We start from the raw sequence: 19,176 nt of genomic DNA on the forward strand, positions 1-19,176 counted from the left end.
AGCTATGGCTCCCCGGAGGTGGTTGAGAATGCACTGCTTGAGAAGCTGGAGAACTTTCCCAAGATCCTCAATCGAGACCGCCTGAAGCTCAGAGAGTTAGGTGACGTCTTAATGGAAATTGACTCAGCGAAAACTGAGGGATGTCTGCCATGTCTTCTGTACCTTGACACGGCACGTGGGATAAATCCCATTGTTGAAAAGTTACTATTCAACTTGCAGGAAAAATGGATAACTCAGGGATCAAAGTATAAGGAAGATCACAACGTTCCCTTCCCACCTTTCTCCTTTTTTGCCAAGTTTATCTGCCAGCAGGCTAAAATAAGAAACGACCCAAGCTTCTTCTTCTCTACTCAAAGCCCTGAGCCACCGAAGACAGCACAGTCTGCTACAAGGTACAGCCAGAGAACTCCAGTGTCAGTTCATAAAACTGAAATGTCACTGTCCACCACCTCCTCCAGCGACGATGCAGATGGGAAAATGGACGACCCCGTCAAGCAATGCCCCATTCACAACAATCCGCACCCGCTCAGGAGGTGTCGGAGCTTCAGAGAACGGACTTTGGAGGATCGCAAATCGTTCTTAAAGGAACGCGGCATCTGTTATAAATGCTGTTCCTCTTCAACTCACCTGGCACGGGACTGTAACACGGCCGTCAAATGCACAGAATGCAACAGCGAAGGCCACAACACAGCACTTCACCCAGGTCCAGCCCCCTGGGTCTCAACGGCCTCTACCGCCGCAGCAGAGCATGGCGGGGAGGAAGAGGAAGACATTCTGACACCTGAAGTAGCCTCACATTGCACCAAGGTCTGCGGAGCACACATCAGCGGCAAATCCTGTTCCAAAATCTGTCTTGTGATGGTCTACCCTGAAGGACAGCAAGAAAAAGCCATAAAGATATACGCCATGCTGGATGATCAGAGTAACAGATCACTCGCCAAGTCTCAGTTCTTTGACCACTTCAACATAGAAGGAAACAGCTCCCCATATTCACTGAAAATGTGTGCCGGCCTAGTGGAGACATCAGGAAGGAGGGCCAGTGGTTTCGTAGTGGAGACCCTTGATGGAAAGACGAGTCTGCCTCTGCCCACACTAATAGAGTGTAACCAGGTGCCTAATAACAGGTCAGAGATCCCTACACCTGAAGCAGCGCTTCATCATGCTCATCTCAAACCAGTGGCTTACCGGATTCCACCGTTGAACCCTCAAGCTCCCATCCTGCTTCTACTAGGCAGAGACATATTGAGAATCCACAAGGTACGCGAATAGATAAATGGTCCACATGACTCACCTTATGCTCAGAGACTTGACCTAGGGTGGGTCATCATCGGTGATGTTTGTCTGGGAAACGCCCACAGACCTGCCAAAGTGAACACATTCCATACAAATGTGCTGGAGAATGGTCGCCCCTCACTCTTTGATCCGTGCCCCAACAGCTTTCAAGTGAAAGAAAGATACGGCATACAGGTTCCAAGCTCTCTCTCTGATGATCCTACTGAGCAACCAGAACACGGAAAGCAAGAGGATCATCTTGGTCAGGCAGTCTTCAAAAGGACGAGTGACGATGACAAGTTAGCTCCTCCCATTGAGGACAAACTCTTTATAAAGAACATGGATGAAGAGGTCTTCATGGACAGTAGCAATAGCTAGGTCGCTCCTCTACCGTTCAGAACTCCAAGACAACGGCTTCCTAACGACCGAGGACAAGCACTCAATCGACTCATCTCTTTCCGCCGCACGCCAGAAAGAAAGCCGGATACAAAGGACCACTTCATTTCATTCATGCAGAAAGCCTTTGCCTCAGAAGACCACGCCAATGACCTAAAGGACCTGGACCTTGGAGTTGACTTACCTCCTCTACAGCGCAGCCTTGGGCTCAGTTGGGACCTGAATACGGATACCTTTACCTTCCAAGTTGAAGACAGCGAAAAGCCCTCCACTCATCGTGGTGTCCTTCCTACGGTGAATGGCCTGTTCGACCCCCTTGGTTTTGTGGCACCAGTCATCATCCAAGAAAAAGCTCTGCTTAGAGACCTCACGGTAGACACAAACGATTGGGATTCACCACTACCTCGAGAAAAGGTGGGATCTTGGCACACATGGAGAAACTCTCTCCAAGACCTTAGAAAGCTTCAAATTCCAAGACCCTATACTCTCATCTCTCCCTCTGAAGCACAACACAAAGAAATATGTGCCTTTTCTGATGCTCCAAACGATGCCATAGCTGCAGTTGCTTACCTCAAGGTCACAAACCCCAATGGAGATTGTGAAGCAGGCTTCATCCTCGGCAAGGCAAGGTTGACACCACGTCCCGAACACAGCATTCCATGACTGGAGCTCTGTGCTGCCGTTCTGGCTGTAGAGATGGCAGAACTGATCACCTCCGAGATTGATCTCAAGCCTGACTCTATCCAGTTCTACACAGACAGTAAGGTGGTGCTGGGCTACATATGCAACCAGACTCGAAAGTTTTATGTGTACGTCAATAACAGAGTCCAACGCATCAGAAGGTCAACACAACCTGAACAATGGCACTATGTGCCTACTCACCTGAATCCAGCCGATCACGCCACCAGATCTGCCACTGCAGCTCGCTTAAGGGATACCACATGGCTTATAGGACCTGAATTCCTGTGTCGTCCCCAGCAGAAAGTCACAGAAGTGTCATTCTTCTCCATACGTGGACCGGCCAAGCAGTTTCGATCTGACTGTGGTACCAACTTCATCGGAGCCTGCAAGAAGCTCGACATTCCTACTTCTAACAATGACAACAGAGTTAAGAGATACCTCGCAGACCAAGGTTGCACCTGGATCTTCAATCCGCCACATTCCTCACATATGGGAGGTTCATGGGAACGAATGATCGGTATCACACGCCGCATATTGCATGCAATGCTTCTGGAACATGGCTCTTCCAGACTCACTCATGAAGTCCTCACCACATCCATGGCCGAAGTGGTAGCCATCATCAATGCAAGACCACTCGTCCCTCCGTCATCAGATGCAGTGTTCCCATTCATCCTGACGCCTGCCACCCTCCTCACTCAGAAAGGAGAAGCCATTCCTACACCTCCAGGAGAGTTCGGCAGCAAGGACCTCTACAGACATCAGTGGAAGCAGGTACAGAGTCTGGCCAACACCTTCTGGAGCCATTGGCGATGCGAGTACCTGTCGACTCTCCAAGCACATAGCAAGTGGCAGTCATCAAAGACCAACGTCCAGACGGGGAACATAGTTTTAATGAAGGACAGTCAGAACAAAAGAAGTGAATGGCTGATGGGGATCATCTCAAAGGTTTTCCCCAGCAAAGATTGTAGAGTTCGGAAGGTAGAGGTCAAGATCCCAATCGGTGATGGGACAAAGCTCTTCTACAGGCCAATCACAGAGATTGTGCTTCTTCTCTCCAAGGAAGACCAGACGGTTGCCCCCTGATAAGTTGTATTTCTTTATTATGTGGCATCTTAGAGATACCAGACGGGGAGTGTTATGTCCCCTATGAGACTTTTAGTATTGTGTTTTGTCTCCCCCTAGTGGTTTTACTACTTACCTCATTGTTGATTTATGTCATGTGACATGATGAGAAAGTGAAAGTAAAACACAACCACGAGGGAGCCCAGAATTCATGGCTGGTGATGTATACAGTATCTAACGCCATCCTTCTCAGTTTCCCCCTTTGATTGACATTGTCTGTAAGTAGCCTTTTATCAGATGTCTTTATGTTTGATCTATGTCACCATTTCTTGATATTTGTGGCCAGATGAGTTAAAATATTGCACTTTGTGGAGTTTCCATGTGGCTGGCTATTAGTCTTTCCCCTGACATTCATGTGTTAGACCTTTGATTGTTGTATCAGATTTACCTCAAATTGTAATAGAACCGTTGAGTTATAGTGGTAACGTTTCATTCTACTATCCTAGGTTTATTTTGTGTATTCAGATCGTGATTGTAATACCAATCGGCCTTATTTGATGTTGTAATTTCTTGCTCTCTTTGTAGTTTCACCCTGTGTCATTAAACTGGATAAAAAAGTAACAACGCCTCCTGTTTGGTGATGAGGGTTTAGCTGTCTGTCGAATCATAGTCGTGAGGAGGACAGAACCGGTCTGGCCTTAAAAAACTTTGGGCTTGTATTTTCCTCTATTTTGATCATCGCTGCTATGCCTTTTAGTGTTCCAAGTCCCTCCTGGAACACTTCTTGTGCATCAGTTAGCATTTTTGACAATCGTCCAGGTGTGGCGTCGTCATCCTTTTTGGCATCTACAGTCAGTGCTTGTATGGAATGCCAATCTAGCTGTATCTTCCGGATTCATTCACGTCCTAGTAGTGGTGGTCCTCCATCTGGCAATACATATAGGTCCATTTTTGGTGTTTCCTTGCCGTTATATATAACGTTCACCCTTATTTTTCCTTTGGGGTAGACTTTTTGCCCCGTGTACGTCTTCAAGACAATCTCTGTATCTCTCAAGGGTATATGTGAGAATAGCCGCTTGTAGTCCCTTTGGTTTATGACTGTTAGGGCTGATCCTGTGTCCAGTTCCATTTTCACTTGGACTCCAGCTATCTTGAGCATGACCCAGATAGTTTGGTGAACCTCCGTTTTGATCACCTTATGTAGTTTCAGACAACCCAGCTCCTTGCTTCCAGAGTCTGTATCACTTTTCTGTTCGTCTAAACTACTCTCCGTCACCTTATGTACCTTCTTGTACTTCTCCTGTGGAGATTTCTGGCTGCTGGTTTTCTTTCCCGACCTGCAGACTCTTGCTATGTGTCCTACTTTTCCACACTGTCTGCACACTTTGTCCTTGCACCAGCAATCATTATGGTCGTGTGTTGTTCTGCCGCAGCGATAGCACTTCACTGTTCCGTATGACATTTCATTTGTGCCATATTCTTGCGGTCTCCGTTGTATCTCTGCAGCGCCCCGTGCGGCTGCTTCATGTGATACTGCCATGCTGAAAGCTTTGTCCAGCGTAAGATCCTTTTCTGATAGAAGCCATTTCTGGGCTCCTTCACTTTGAAGCCCACACACAAACTTGTCCCTTAAAGTATCTGCTAGTCCCGTTCCAAACTGGCAGTGTTTCGATAGCTTGCTCAGTTCCGTTAAATACTCAGCATTACTTTCATCTTTATGCTGGTTCCTTTTGTGAAACTTAAATCTTTCTGCTATCAGCAGCGGTGTGGGGTTTAAGTGGTCCTGTAGGATTGACACTATGTTTCCAAAATCCTTTTCCACTAGCTTCTCTGGGGTTACTAGGTTTCGCAGTAAGCCATACGTTTTTGCAGCCATTGAATTCAGCAATACCAGCGCTTTCCTCTCATCAGGCACTTCATTCGCCTTGCAGTACACTTCTATGCGTTCGACATATGTCGTCCAATCTTCGACTTCATTGTCGAACGCAGTGATACTGCCACTCTTCGGCATCCCTGGGTGTGGTTAGACTGGCTCAAAATGGCATTTTCCCGCGATCTCCCTTCTTCTCGCGGCTCAAAATGGTGTTTTCCCGCGCTCTCCCTTCTTCTCTGCTGCGGCTCAAAATGGCATTTTCCCGCGCTCTCCCTTCTTCTCCGCTGTGGCTCAAAATGGTGTTTCCCGCACTCTCCCTTCTTCTCCGCTGCGGCTGCTCGGCCCTTGAACACCGGCTGCGCTCTGCGCGTTTTCCTTCACGCCTCTCTCTCTTCTCCCGTCGACGCCGTTCGGTCCTGAACACCGGCTGCGCCCTGTGCGCTCTGCCCTCCCTCTTCTCCCGTCGACGCCGTTCGGTCCTGAACACCGGCTGCGCCCTGTGCGCTCTACCCTCTCTCTTCTCCCGTCGACGCCGCTCGGTCCTGAACACCGGCTGCGCCCTGTGCGCTCTACCCTCTCTCTTCTCCCATCGACGCTGCTCGGCCTTTTCTGTGCCATCGGTCGGCTCTAGCCACCGCTGTCCGGGAAGGGTCTGCGCCGTACCTGTTGCCAGCCCATTTCGCTGGACCACTGTGACTGGAGAACCAAGCGCAGCTCTCAACAGCCTCCCCTGCGATGCTCAAATCTCCACTGGATGACTGGGTGGTTGCTCGTGGTCGACGCCCGTGCCACTGGACTCGACCTTCTTCCACTGTTCTCCAGGAGTGAATCCCTGGGAGGTGATGCAGAGTTGCAGGTAGGTTCGAATCTGCCTCGTCGCCAATGTTAGATCCGTGTATTTTGATGTTGTGTGTCCTTCAATAACTAGACACGAGACTGCAGGGAACAATCAACAGGTGTTTACTGGATGAGAGTTACTCTAAAACTAACGTACAGATCCCTACTCAGGATTTATATACAGGTGTGGTCACTGCCGGTAATACAGTATACAGGAGCTGTAAAAAGTAGTTCTCCCCTTAAAGGTACATACACTACAGCCTTCATCTCAGAGTTTACAACTGACATCCAGCATGTGGCTGGGAAAGACAACCCCATCGCCGACTGTCTCTCCCGAGCTGTCGCCAGCGCCCTACGCCTCGGCATCGAATACACCTGCATGGCGGCCGACCAGGCCTCCGACCCGGACGTCCAGGCCTACAGGACGGTGGTCACGGGCCTTCAACTAGCGGACGTCGCGTTCGACGATGCCGGCACCACACTCCTGTGCGATGTCTCCGTTGGGCAGCCACGTCCCGTCGTGCCCGACGGGTGGAGACGGCAAGTTTTCAACGCTGTCCATAATCTTTCCCACCCGGGCAGGAAGCCGTTACAGAAGCTGGTGGTGGCTAAGTTCGTCTGGCACGGGCTCAGGAAAGACGTTCGTGACTGGGCCAGCACCTGCGTGGTATGCCAACGCTCGAAAGTGCATCGCCATACTAAGGCCCCGTTGGCTCCTTTCGCGGTGCCCGAGAGGCGGTTCGACCATGTTAACGTGGACCTGGTGGGGCCCCTGCCACCCTCCCGCGGGTTCATCCACCTCCTCACAATGGTCGACAGAACCACCTGATGGCCGGAAGCCATCCCGCTGTCTTCAACGACGTCCGCCGATGTGGCTCGGGCGCTCATCAGCACTTGGGTCACCCGGTTCGGCGGCCCATCTGACATTTCCTCTGACCGGGGGCCCCAGTTCACGTCGGCGCTCTGGAATGCTGTCGCCCGAGGCCTCGGGTTGAGACTCCACCGCACCACAGCATACCACCCTCAGGCTAACGGACTGTGCGAATGGTTTCATCGCTCCATGAAGGCCGCGCTCCAGGCCAGCCTCCGGGATGACGGTTGGATCGGCAGACTCCCGTGGGTCATGCTGGGACTCAGGACCGCCCCCAAGGAGGTCCTCCAGTCCTCGTCCGCCGAGCTCGTCTATGGACAGCCGCTGCGGGTTGCCGGGGATTTCGTCCCCAACACAATGGAACCTTGGTCCGCAGCCCGTCAGCTGTCTGACCTTCTGGACAACGCCAAGGTTTTCGCGCTGGTGCCCACGTCGCAGCACGGCCTCCCGCAGTCCCACGTTCCGCTCGACCTTCGTGCGGCAGAGTACGTTTTCGTCCGCCACGACGCCCACCGGGGACCTCTTCAACCACCCTACGATGGACCATTCCACGTCCTGGAAACCGGGGACAAGACCTTCGTAGTGGATGTCGGTGGTAAGCCGGACTGCATTTCCGTGGACCGTCTTAAGCCGGCCCACCTGGATCTGGACTGACCCGTTGAGTTGGCACAGCCCCCAAGGCGGGGCCGACCTCCGGTTTCTGCACCCTCAGTCCACCACCGAGCGCCCGAGGTCCCTCCAACAAACCCCCCGGTCCCCGCCCTGGAATTGAGGAGCCGTTCCGACCGTGTGATCCGGCCCCCCCAACGATTGACATTGCCAGTGCTAGTGAATTCTGGGGGGACGTATGTGGCGGAGACCACATAGGGACAATAACACAATTCACAATGTATAGCCAATGTGGTTATATGTACCTAAACACAATTCACTATGTATAGCCAATGTTGTTATATGTACGTACTTGGTTGGGTTATCGGGGCAGGGTCCCTTTAAGAGTGTTGGTAGCGTGATGACATCATGCGTCGGTGGCGTGATGATGTCATAGCCCTGCAACGAGGCTGAAAACCTCAGTCCTCATGGAGAGTGAATAAAGTAACACATGTTTTGCCTTTGCTGCAACAAAAGTCTCAGAGCCTGTTGATTTCTAGCAACTCCAACAATGGCAAGATTAAAAATGTGTTCATTAAGGTGATAGTGCTGGGGAATGGAATAATTCCCATTTCAGTGTCAGCATCAAGCACTCCTGACTTAGATAGAATACAGCCACATGCGCAATAAAGCTTCCTCTACCCTTCCTAACAACACGCCTCAGCCCCAATCTCAGAAGAACGCCTCTTACTGCATTATAGAATCAGAGAATGATGTAGCACAGAAGGAAGCCATTGGGCCCATCGTGCCTGTGGTAGAGCTATCCGACTAGTTCCACTCCCCCACTCTTTCTCCCATAGCCCTGTAAGTTATTTCCCATCAACTATTTATCCAATTCCTTTTTGATAGTTACTATTGAATCTGCTTCCACCACCCTTTCAGGCAGCGCATTCCAGATCACAACAACTCACTGAGTAAAAAACTGTTTCCTCATGTCACCGGTGTGACATTTTGTTCCACTTTCCACACCAGCTATCATGTGGCCTATTTAAGTGAAATTGCCAGGAATAGTCCTGTGCAGGATTGAGACAGTCCAAACTCATTTTATGTAAGACCCGTACAAGCCAGCAGACAGAAACTTTCACCCCAACAGTGTGGGCTGGCGTCACTGGTAAGGCCAACATTTATTGCCCATCCCTAGTTGCCCTTGAGAAGGTGGTGGTGAGCTGCCTTCTTGAACTGCTGCAGTCCGTGTGGTGAAGGTACTCCCACAGTGCTGTTAGGGAGGGAGTTCCAGGATTTTGACCCAGCAACGATGACGGATCGGCGATATACTTCTAAATCAGGATAGTGTGTGACTTGGAGGGGAACTTGGAGGTGGTGGTGTTCCCATGCGACTGCTGCCCTTGTCCTTCTAGGTGGAAGAGGTCGCGGGTTTGGGAGGTGCTGCCGAAAATGCCTTGGCGAGTTGCTGCAGTGCATCTTGTAGATGGTGCACACTGCAGCCACGGTACGCCGGTGGTGGAGGGAGTGAATGTTTAAGGTGGCGGATGGGGTGCCAATCAAGCGGGCTGCTTTGTCCTGGATGGTGTCGAGCTTCTTGAGTGTTGTTGGAGCTGCACTCATCCAGGCAAGTGGAGAATATTCCTTCACACTCCTTACTTGTGCCTTGTAGATGGTGGAAAGGCTTTGAGGAGTCAGGAGGTGAGACACTCGCTGCAGAATACCCAGCCTTTGACCTGCACTTGTTGCAGAACCCTGGTCTCAGAAATGAAAGATCACAGAACCAGCCAAGTTAAAGCACAGAAGGAGGCCATTTGGCCCTTCTTGCTAGAGTAATCCAAAACAATTCCACTTCCCCATGCTCTCCTCACAGCTATGTACCTTTCTCCGCTTCAAAAATATATCCAATTTTCCATTAAAAGATGCAATGGACTGTACTTCAAGCACTCCGTGTTGAAAGGATTCCATGCTCCAACAAATCTGTGTCGAGAAACTTCTCCTAACCTTGCTCATTGTATCTTCTTCACTTTTGTACTGTATGCCCCTATTTATAAAACCCAAAACTCTATTGGCCTTTTTTATGGAACAGAGGAACCCTTGAGCCTGATCCACCATTCAATCAGCTCATGGCTGATCTGTACCTCAACTCCATTTACCTACCTAAGCTCCATACCCCTTGATACCCTTACCTAAACATCTATCAATCTCAGTTTGAAAGCTCCAATTGTCCCACAGCCCTCACATTTTCATGCAATTTTGTATTTGTACCTCTAGAGCTTACTTTTCATCCACAACCTTTACTGCTATTACATTAAGTGTAGTCTCCTTGGCCTAGAAATTGGGCCACTTACTGCCATGAGTTGCCGCCGTGAATCGGTCAAAAATCCGGTGACCGCCATTCTAGTGCCCTTCTCTGGTTCGGGACTCATGGTCGCCATTTTGGTGAGGGCCTTAGCGCTGGCCCAGGAAATGTAAATGAAGAGAGGGTGATGTCAGTCGGTATGCAACTCCCATTTGACACTTCCAGCCATCAGCTCCTCAAAGTCGACCTGCAAGGCCGTTTGCAGTGTCCCCCTACTGAAAATCAGCAGCCTTCTACCAGCCATGTGACAGCCACTGGGGTAGCTTTGTGTGATATCAGTATGATAGGCAAAGGCACACACAAGATAGTCACTAAGGGAATGCATAAGGGTGATGAGTTGATTTCTTGTTATCATATTGAATAGATGGATGTATAAAGTTGGATTGGAAAGTTTGCTTTGTGGTGGTTTTTAATTCAGCATTGTGGCCAAGAGGATGTTGTGATGGTCAGTAACAGAGGGAAGTTAAGATGTGGGACAAATGTTGAAAGGGGAATTGGGGTTGTGGTCACTGGTACCGCAGGCGGATGATTCCATCTCAGATATCCAGACCAGAAAGGGGCTGTCTGACGTCATGAAACTTCTTTGGGCACTGGAGCCAGATCATGAGGGCTCCTGGCAGCGATGGCCTCGGTGATCTGGTCCCACATCCTTCTGTCTGGAGGGCCGCTCTTGCAGTGTTGACCCTCTGCACAAAGCTGGAGTGCTGCATGTGAGACCCTGGGTGCCCCTTCCCTGGCTTGCTGAGCCATTTGTGTTCATGCTGAAGCTCTTTTCCCATTTTTTTAGGTGCGGAAGGGAATTCAGCTTTAAGAGCTGAAGACCCCCATTTGGGAATTCTTTTAAATGTTAATTTTTTTTCAGAAGGTAGTTGAGCTGTAATGGCTAAAAACTGCATATTTTTACATCAATTTTATTTTTTTCCTTTCAGAGGGCATTGCTCCTTTAAGAATTCCACAATGCTTTCATTAACAGATTGTCCACAGTAAACTGGGCAAATCTGTTAATGGGTAAAGCGACAGAAGATCAGTGGGAGATGTTCAAAAAAGAATTTAAGGTGATACAGAACCAGTTTATACCCCTGAGGGGAAAGAGCTCTACTACTTGCCAAAACAAAACAGCCATGGACGACTAAAGAGGTGAGGGACAGCATAAAACAAAGAAAAAGCATACAAGAATGCAAAAAATAGCACAGATCCTGACGAATGGGAAAGATACAAAGAACAGCAAAAGCTCACAAAACAGAGAGTAAGATTTACAAAAAGGGAGTATGAAAAGAAACTTGCAAGGGATATCAATATCAATACAAAGAATTTTTACAATTATATTAGGAAAAAGAGGGTAGTCAGGAGCAATGTTGGCCCCTTAAAAACTGTAAGCGGTAATATTGTCAATGATAAGGAAATGGTGGACATATTGAATAATTACTTTGCGTCAGTATTAAAAGTAGGGGAAGAGGATAGAATTTCGGAAATCCCAAGGAAATTAAATCAAGGACAGGGACACAATGAAATTAATGTAAGTAAAATAACAGTAATGAAGAAAATAATGGCACTAAAGAGTGACAAGTTCCCAGGACCAGATGGTTTCCATCCCAGGATTTTAAAGAAAGTAGGTGAGTACATTGCAGATGCTCTAACTATAATCTTCCAAAGTTCTCTAGATTCAGGAACCATTCCTTTAGATTAGAAACCAGGGAATTATCGACCATTTAGCCTAAAATCTGTTGTGAGGAAATTGCCAGAGTCTATAACTAAGGATAGGGTGACTGAACACCTTGAAAATTTTCAGTTGATCAGAGAAAGCCAGCATGGATTTGTGAAAGGTAGGTCATGCCTGACAAACCTGATTGAATTTTTTGAAGAGGTGACTGAAGTAGTGGACAGGGGAATGTCTATGGATGTTATTTATATGGTCTTCCAGAAGGCATTTGATAAAGTCCCACATAAGAGATTGTTAACTAAGGTAGAAGACCACAGAATTGAGGACAAATTATTGACCTGGTTAGGAAATTGGCTGAGCGGCAGGAGACAGGCAGTAGGGATAATGGGTAGGTACTCAAATTGGCAGGAGGTGACTTGTGGTGCCCCGCAGGGATCTGTGTTGGGGCCTCAACTATTCACAGTATTTATTAATGATTTAGATGATGGCATACAAAGTCATATATCCAAATTTGCTGATGATACAAAGATAGGTGGCATTGTAGGCAGTGTAGATGAAAGCATAAAATTACAAAGGGATATCGATAGATTAAGTGAATGGGCAAAACTGTGGCAAATGGATTTCAATGTAGGCAACTGTGAGGTCATCCACTTTGGACCTAAAAAGGATAGAACAGGGTACTTTCTAAATGGTGAAAAGCTAAGAACAGTGGAGGTCCAAAGAGACTTGGGGGTCCAGGTACATAGATCATTAAAATGTCATGAACAGGTACAGAAAATAATCAAAAAGGCTAATGGAATGCTGGCCTTTATATCTAGAGGACTAGAATACAAGGGGGTAGAAGTTATGCTGCAGCTGTACAAAACCCTGGTTAGACCACACCTGGAGTACTGGGAGCAGTTCTGGGCACCACACCGTAGGAAGGATATATTGGCCTTGGAGGGAGTGCAGCGTAGGTTTACCAGAGTGATACCTGGACTTCAAGGGTTGTTACGAGGAGAGATTACACAAATTAGGGTTGTATTCTCTGGAATTTAGAAGGTTAAGGGGTGATCTGATTGAAGTTTCCAAGATATTAAGGGGAACAGATAGGGTAGATAGAGAGAAACTATTTCCACTGGTTGAGATTCTAGGACGAGGGGGCATAGTCTAAAATTAGAGCCAGACCTTTCAGGAGTGAAATTAGGAAACACTTCTGCACACAAAGGATGGTAGATTTTGGAACTCTCTTCCATAAACGGCAATCAATTATTAATTTTAATCGGAGATTGATAGCTTTCTGTTAACCAAAGGTGTTAAGGAATATGGATAAAGGCGGGTATATGTAGTTATGTCGCAGATCAGCCATGATCTCATTGAATGGCGGAGCAGGCTCGAGCGGCTGAATGGCCTACTTGTGTTCCTATGTTCCTTTCTGAAATGACAGCCTCACTTTCAGAAAAGGCTGTTCGTGCTGCAACAATGCTATGGCCATGCTAAATTGAAGCCTCCTGCCGGGACCAACAGCACCAGGACAGCGTTGCACGGTGAGTTAAACGCTGGGCTAATATTAATTAGTCCCCAGCGCCAATTTTTCAGTCCTGCCAGCGCCACCATCTTCAGTGGCCGTTAACACCCGGCCATGGCGGCATCGGCAGCTTTTGTGGTGGTCACGAATTTCTAGGCCCTTGTTTTTTCTCCCAATATATAATGGCCCAGAAATTCGGGTCGGGGGCTTCCCGCGGGTGTAAGCCCCCGACCTGCCCTTACCTTGCGCGCCGGCAGTTGAGCTGTAAGGCCCCGTGGAATTCCGCTCCGGGGCCTGGCCCAGCTGCCGGCGCGCTGTGCTTGCGTGTCCCAGGGGCGTAGTTAGTGCGATGCGTCCCCTGGGATCATGTGAGCCATGGGCAGCCAATCGGAGGAGGGAAAAGCCCATTCATAAGATTGACAGGTAGACCTGTCAAAACTTATAAATATTACGAGCCCAAAATAGCAGTAAGCCTTCAAATAAATGTTTTTTTAAATCACACTTTTTAAATAAACTATAAATTACATTAAATAACTATTTTAAACAATAATTTAAATTTTTGTAAAAAAAATAATTTTATATTATAACAGGGCTAAAAATAAACTTACCTTGCTTTAAAGTATTTAAAAATAATAAACCTGTGGAAAAAATGTTTTAATTTTAATTAATTGACCACTTACCTTGCAAAAAGCAAACCTTAGCCTGCTTTTTAAATGTGTAAATCCTGCAGGCTTACCCTCCCGGGAAAACCTGCAAAAAAAAAACTAAGTTCAAAGCGCACACGCAGCCTCCCCTGCGCGCGCGTTCGACCTCTGAACCTCTTCGTTCAGAGGATCGGAAGTGCTGGTTTCCCGCGCATGCGCAGTGCATGCAGAAAACTGGCAATTCCATTCGGCCTACGGGTGAGTACCCCGTGCGTACTCACCCGGGGAGAGCCAAATTTCTGGGCCATTACCTCACATATATCCACATGATGAAATTGCATCTATTATCTGTTGGCCCATTCTGCCCATCTATGTTGTACTGAACTTTAACAATTCTTCTCACTGTTTATCAAACCTCCGACTTTTACATTGGAAGCAAATTTTCAGATAGTGTCCCTATACCCAAGTCCAAATTGCATATCGAGAAAAGAAGTGCACCCGTGAGGTACACCACTTTCTCCAGTCCAAGCAACCCCTGTCCTTTCCATCAGGCAACTCTCTACCCAGGCTGCTACATTTCTTCTTTATACCATATATATTCCTTATATACCAGAATTTTTTTAACAAGCCTTGTGAGATACTTTATCAGTTTCCGAAAATCCATACTGCATTCCCTTTTTCTATCCAATCTATAACTTCTTCAAAAATAGTCTCTTAAACTTGTCAAACACAACCTGCTGTTAACAAATCCATGTTGGCTATTCTTAATTAGCCAACTTCTAATGTGCACTAACTTTTTTCTCAAATATGGTTCCAAGAGTTTGACCACAACTACCATTAATCTCACTGATGTAGGAATGTCTAGTTCCTATCCAAAGACTGAGGTCCACTCAGGCGCTTAAACAAAACACAAGCGGTTGCCACGTCCCATTCACCCACTGTTTCTGCACTGCGCCGATTGCATAGTCCGACGCGTCGGTGGTAAGGGCAATGGTGGCACCTGGAAGTGGGTGCGCCAGCATGGTTACGTTGGCCAAAGTGCCTTTGGTGTCGACGAACGCCCGGTCCATCTCGGCCGTCCAGCTGATCGGGTCCTTACTGGACTTGGCCTTGAGGGCCTCGTACAAGGGCTGCATAAGCAAAGCCGTCTTAGGGACAAACCGATGATAAAAATTTACCATTCCGAGGAACTCCTGTAGGGCCTTGACGGTCTGTGGGCGCGGGAAAGCTGTAACCGCCTCGACCTTCGTCTGTAAGGGAATTGTGCTGTCTGATGTAATGCGATGGCCCAAGAAATCAATCCGCTGCAGGCCGAACTGGCACTTGGCCGGGTTGATAATCAAACTGTGTTGACTGAGGCATGTGAAGAGGGTACGCAAATGGCAGAAGTGCTCCTCTTTGCGAGGGCTGGCGATGAGGATGTCGTCGAGGTAGACGAAGAGGAATTTTAGGTCCTGAAGCACGGAGTCCATTAAGTGCTGGAAAGCCTGTGCAGCGTTCTTTAAGCCAAACGGCATCCGCAGAAATTCGAACAGGCCGAATGGAGTGATGACTGCGGTTTTCGGGACGTCTTGCGGGTGCACGGGGACCTGGTAGTAACCGCGGATGAGGTCGACTTTGGAAAAAAAGGTATTTCCCGCCAAATGGGCCGAGAAATCTTGGATATGCGGGATCGGGTACCGATCAGGAGTAGTGGCGTCATTCAGGCGTCGGTAGTCGCCGCATGGCCGCCATCCGCCGCCGGGTTTTGGAACAATGTGGAGAGGCGAAGACCAGGGACTATTCGACCGGCGAATAATCCCCAGCCACTCCATCGTGTTGAACTCCGCTTTCGCAGCCGCTAGCTTGCCGGGTTCGAGTCATCGGGCCCGTGCGTAGACCGGGGGGCTGGTGGTGGTGATGTGATGCTCCACACCATGTTTAGTAGCTGAGGAGGAGAAAGTGGGCCTGGTCAGATCCGGGAACTCTCCGAGGAGCCGAGTGAAGTCATCCGGAGGTGGGACCGCACAGAAGACAGTGCGTGGCACAGCGCTACCGTGGTGGCATGGGATGGAGTGGCATGTGGCCGCATTGATCAACCGGCGGTGCCTGACATCGACCAGGAGGCTGTTGGCGCACAAACAATCCGCCCCAAGGATGGCCTGCGTGACTTTGGCCGTGATGAATTCCCAGTGGAAACGTTGGCTACCGAAACACACCTGGACCCGCCGCCTTCTGAAGATCTGAACAGCCGCGCCATTAACCGCCGCAAGGGCGGGGCCGTGGCCGTGGCCCCCAGCTAGTATATCGAGATTTGACGCAGGTAGGATGCTACACTGCGCCCCAGTGTCGCACAGGAAACGTCGACCAGAAAGGGAGTCGGTGATGAAGAGAAGCTTCCCTGAGTCTCCGATGGCCATCGCAGCTGCGGGGCGCTCGTTAGACCCGGTCCTCTTTCACCAGGGGGTCTGCAGATGGGTTTTTTTGTGCGAAAAACTGCAGGGAGGGCGGCAGCATCTTGCTTTCGTGCCAAAACGGGTGTGGTAAATGCACAACCCCGCTGATTGAGGAGCTGGAGCAGCGTCTGTGGGGGAGGGGCGCTGTTGTGTCACCGCAAAGATCTTGTCCGCTTCGGCAGCAAGCTCCGCGCAGTCTGTGACTTTCGGACCTGGCTAGGGCAGCCTGAACTTGCTCCGGGAGTAGGCTGAGGAATAGCTCCCTGAGCCCGAAGACCTGCAGCAACCGCACCTTTAAGGTGTCACACTTTGCGATCAGTAGGCGGACTACTGAGTAGGCTGACGATCCGCGAGGCTGTGGCGCTGTCGAGGGCGGAGACCACGTAATAATAAAGGGTCTGATCCGCAACGATGTCCCTGATGGCGAACTGGGCTTCAGCCTGGATGAACCACGCGGCTGGTTGTTGCTCCCAGAACTGCGGTAGCTTCAAGGTAACGGTGTTTGTTTCCATGTTGATTATCTTCTGCGAAAACCGTTCGCAAAAGTTGGGGTCACCAATGTAGGAATGTCTAGTTCCTATCCAAAGACTGAGGTCCACTCAGGCGCTTAAACGAAACGAAGTTTAATGGAAACTAACAGGTTTAAACAAGTAACTGCAGGAGAACATCGAGTGTAGGTCTATTCAGTTCGGAGACTCCACGAGGAAAGCTGGCTGGTCCCATGGTTGACATCATCATCACGTTCTTCCCGCCAGTGGGGGATCACGTGATGTATGGCGTGACGTCATCGCGTTTACCCGTGCTGTTAAAGTAATCATACTCTATACAAGTAAACAGTACGAATAAAGATACAGACTCAGGCTGTAGCTAACATGTTGTTAAAGGGAATTATATACAAACGGTCTGAGTCCTTTAGTGGCTCCGCCACACTGATCCATTAATTACCTGATTTATCCTTCTCTCCTTCCTTGAATGAGGGTTTTACATCAAACAGTCCCCAATCCCATTGCACAATTCACATAATTAAGGAGCAGTGAAATATTCTGGCCAGACCCTCTGTTATCTCTTATAAAAACAGAAAATGCTGGAAGTACTCAGCAGGTCAGGCATATTCCAAAATTCCATAGATTCTAGAATGGTTCCCGTGGATTGGAAGTTAGCAAATGTAACCCCACTAATTAAGAAAGGAGGGAGAGAGAAAACAGGGAACTACAGACCAGTTAGCCTATCATCAGTAGTAGGAAAAATGATACAATCTATTATTAAGGACGTGGTAACAGGACACTTAGAAAATAATAATAGGATTGGGCAGAGTCAACACGGATTTATGAAAGGGAAATTGTGTTTGATAAATCTGTTAGAGTTTTTTGAGGTTGTAACTAGCAGAATAGATAAGGGGGAACCAGTGGGTGTGGTGTATTTGGATTTTCAGAAGGCATTCAATAAGGTGCCACATAAGAGGTTATTAAACAAAATTAGGGCTCATGGGATTGGGGGTAATATACTAGCATGGATTGAGGATTGGTTAATGGACAGATAACAGAGAGTAGGAATAAACGGGTCATTTTCAGGTTGGCAATCTGTAACTAATGGGATATCACAAGGATCAGTGCTTGGGCCTCAGCTATTAACAATCTACATCAATGATTTGGATGAGGGGACCAAATGTCATATATCCAAGTGTGCTGATTATACAAAGCTGGGTGGGAATGTAAGTTGTGAGGAGGATGCAAGGAGGCTTCAAGGGGATATAGACAGGCTAAGTGAGTGGGCAAGAACATGGCAAATGGAATATAATGTGGAGAAATGAGAAGTTATCCACTTTGGTAGGAAAAATAGAAAAGCAGAGTATTTTTTAAATGGTGAGAGATTGGGAAATGTTGGTATTCAGATGGACCTGGGTGTTCTTGTACACGAATCACTGAAAGTTAACATGAAGGTACAGCAAGCAATTAGGAAAGCAAATGGTATGTTGGCCTTTATTACAAGAGGATTTGAGTATAAGGATAAAGATGTCTTACTGCAATTATATAGGGCCCTGGTGAGGCCACACCTGGAGTATTGTGTACAGTTTTGGTCTCCTTACCTAAGGAAGGATATACTTGCCATAGAGGGAGTGCAACAAAGGTTCACCAGACTGATTCCTGGGATGGGGGGATTGTCCTATGAGACGAGATTGAGTAGACTAGGCCTATATTCTCTAGAGTTTAGAAGAATGAGAAGTGATCTCATTGAAACATACAAAATACTTACAGGGCTTGACAGGGTAGATGCTGGGAGGATGTTTCCCCTGGCTGGGGAGTCTACAACCAGGGGTCAGAGTTTCAGAATAAGGGGTTGGCCATTTAGGACTGAGATGAGGAGAAATTTCTTCACTCAAAGGGTTGTGAATCTTTGGAATTCTCTACCCCAGAGGGCTGTGGAGGCTCAGTCGTGAGTATATTCAAGGCAGAAATCAATAGATTTTTTAATATTAAGGGAATCAGGGGATATGGGGATAGTTCAGGAAAGTGGAGATGAGGTAGAAGATCAGCCATGATCTTATTGAATGGCGGAGCAGGCTCAAAGGGCCAAATGGTCTACTCCTGCTCCTATTTCTTAAGTTCTTATGTGCTTAAGCAGTCCTACTCTCTCGCTAATTATTCTTTTACTTTCTATATATGTTTATAAAAACCCTTATTATTTCCTTTTATATTTTCTTCTAGCCTTTTTTAATATTCCCCTTTGGCCCTTCCAATCTCCCTTTACACTTTCCCACTACAATTTCTATATTGCTTACAACCACCTTTATTAACAGCCGTAACTTTGTTACATGCCTCCTCTTGAAGTTTCAGTTTAGTTTCAAAGGCCGCGATTTCCCCTACCTCGGTGGGTCCATGGTGGCCGACGTCCGTGGCAGGTCCCGACCCCGCTGCTGGCTCCAGCCCGCTGTCCAAACTGATTTTCCCTTGATGGGGATTGTTAAGCCCGCCCAGCACGTTTGCC

The sequence above is a fragment of the Somniosus microcephalus genome, chromosome 3 (genome assembly GCF_052327205.1).
Source record: "Somniosus microcephalus isolate GS21.2 chromosome 3, FLI_Smic_1.0, whole genome shotgun sequence".
NCBI classification, from domain to species: domain Eukaryota; kingdom Metazoa; phylum Chordata; class Chondrichthyes; order Squaliformes; family Somniosidae; genus Somniosus; species Somniosus microcephalus.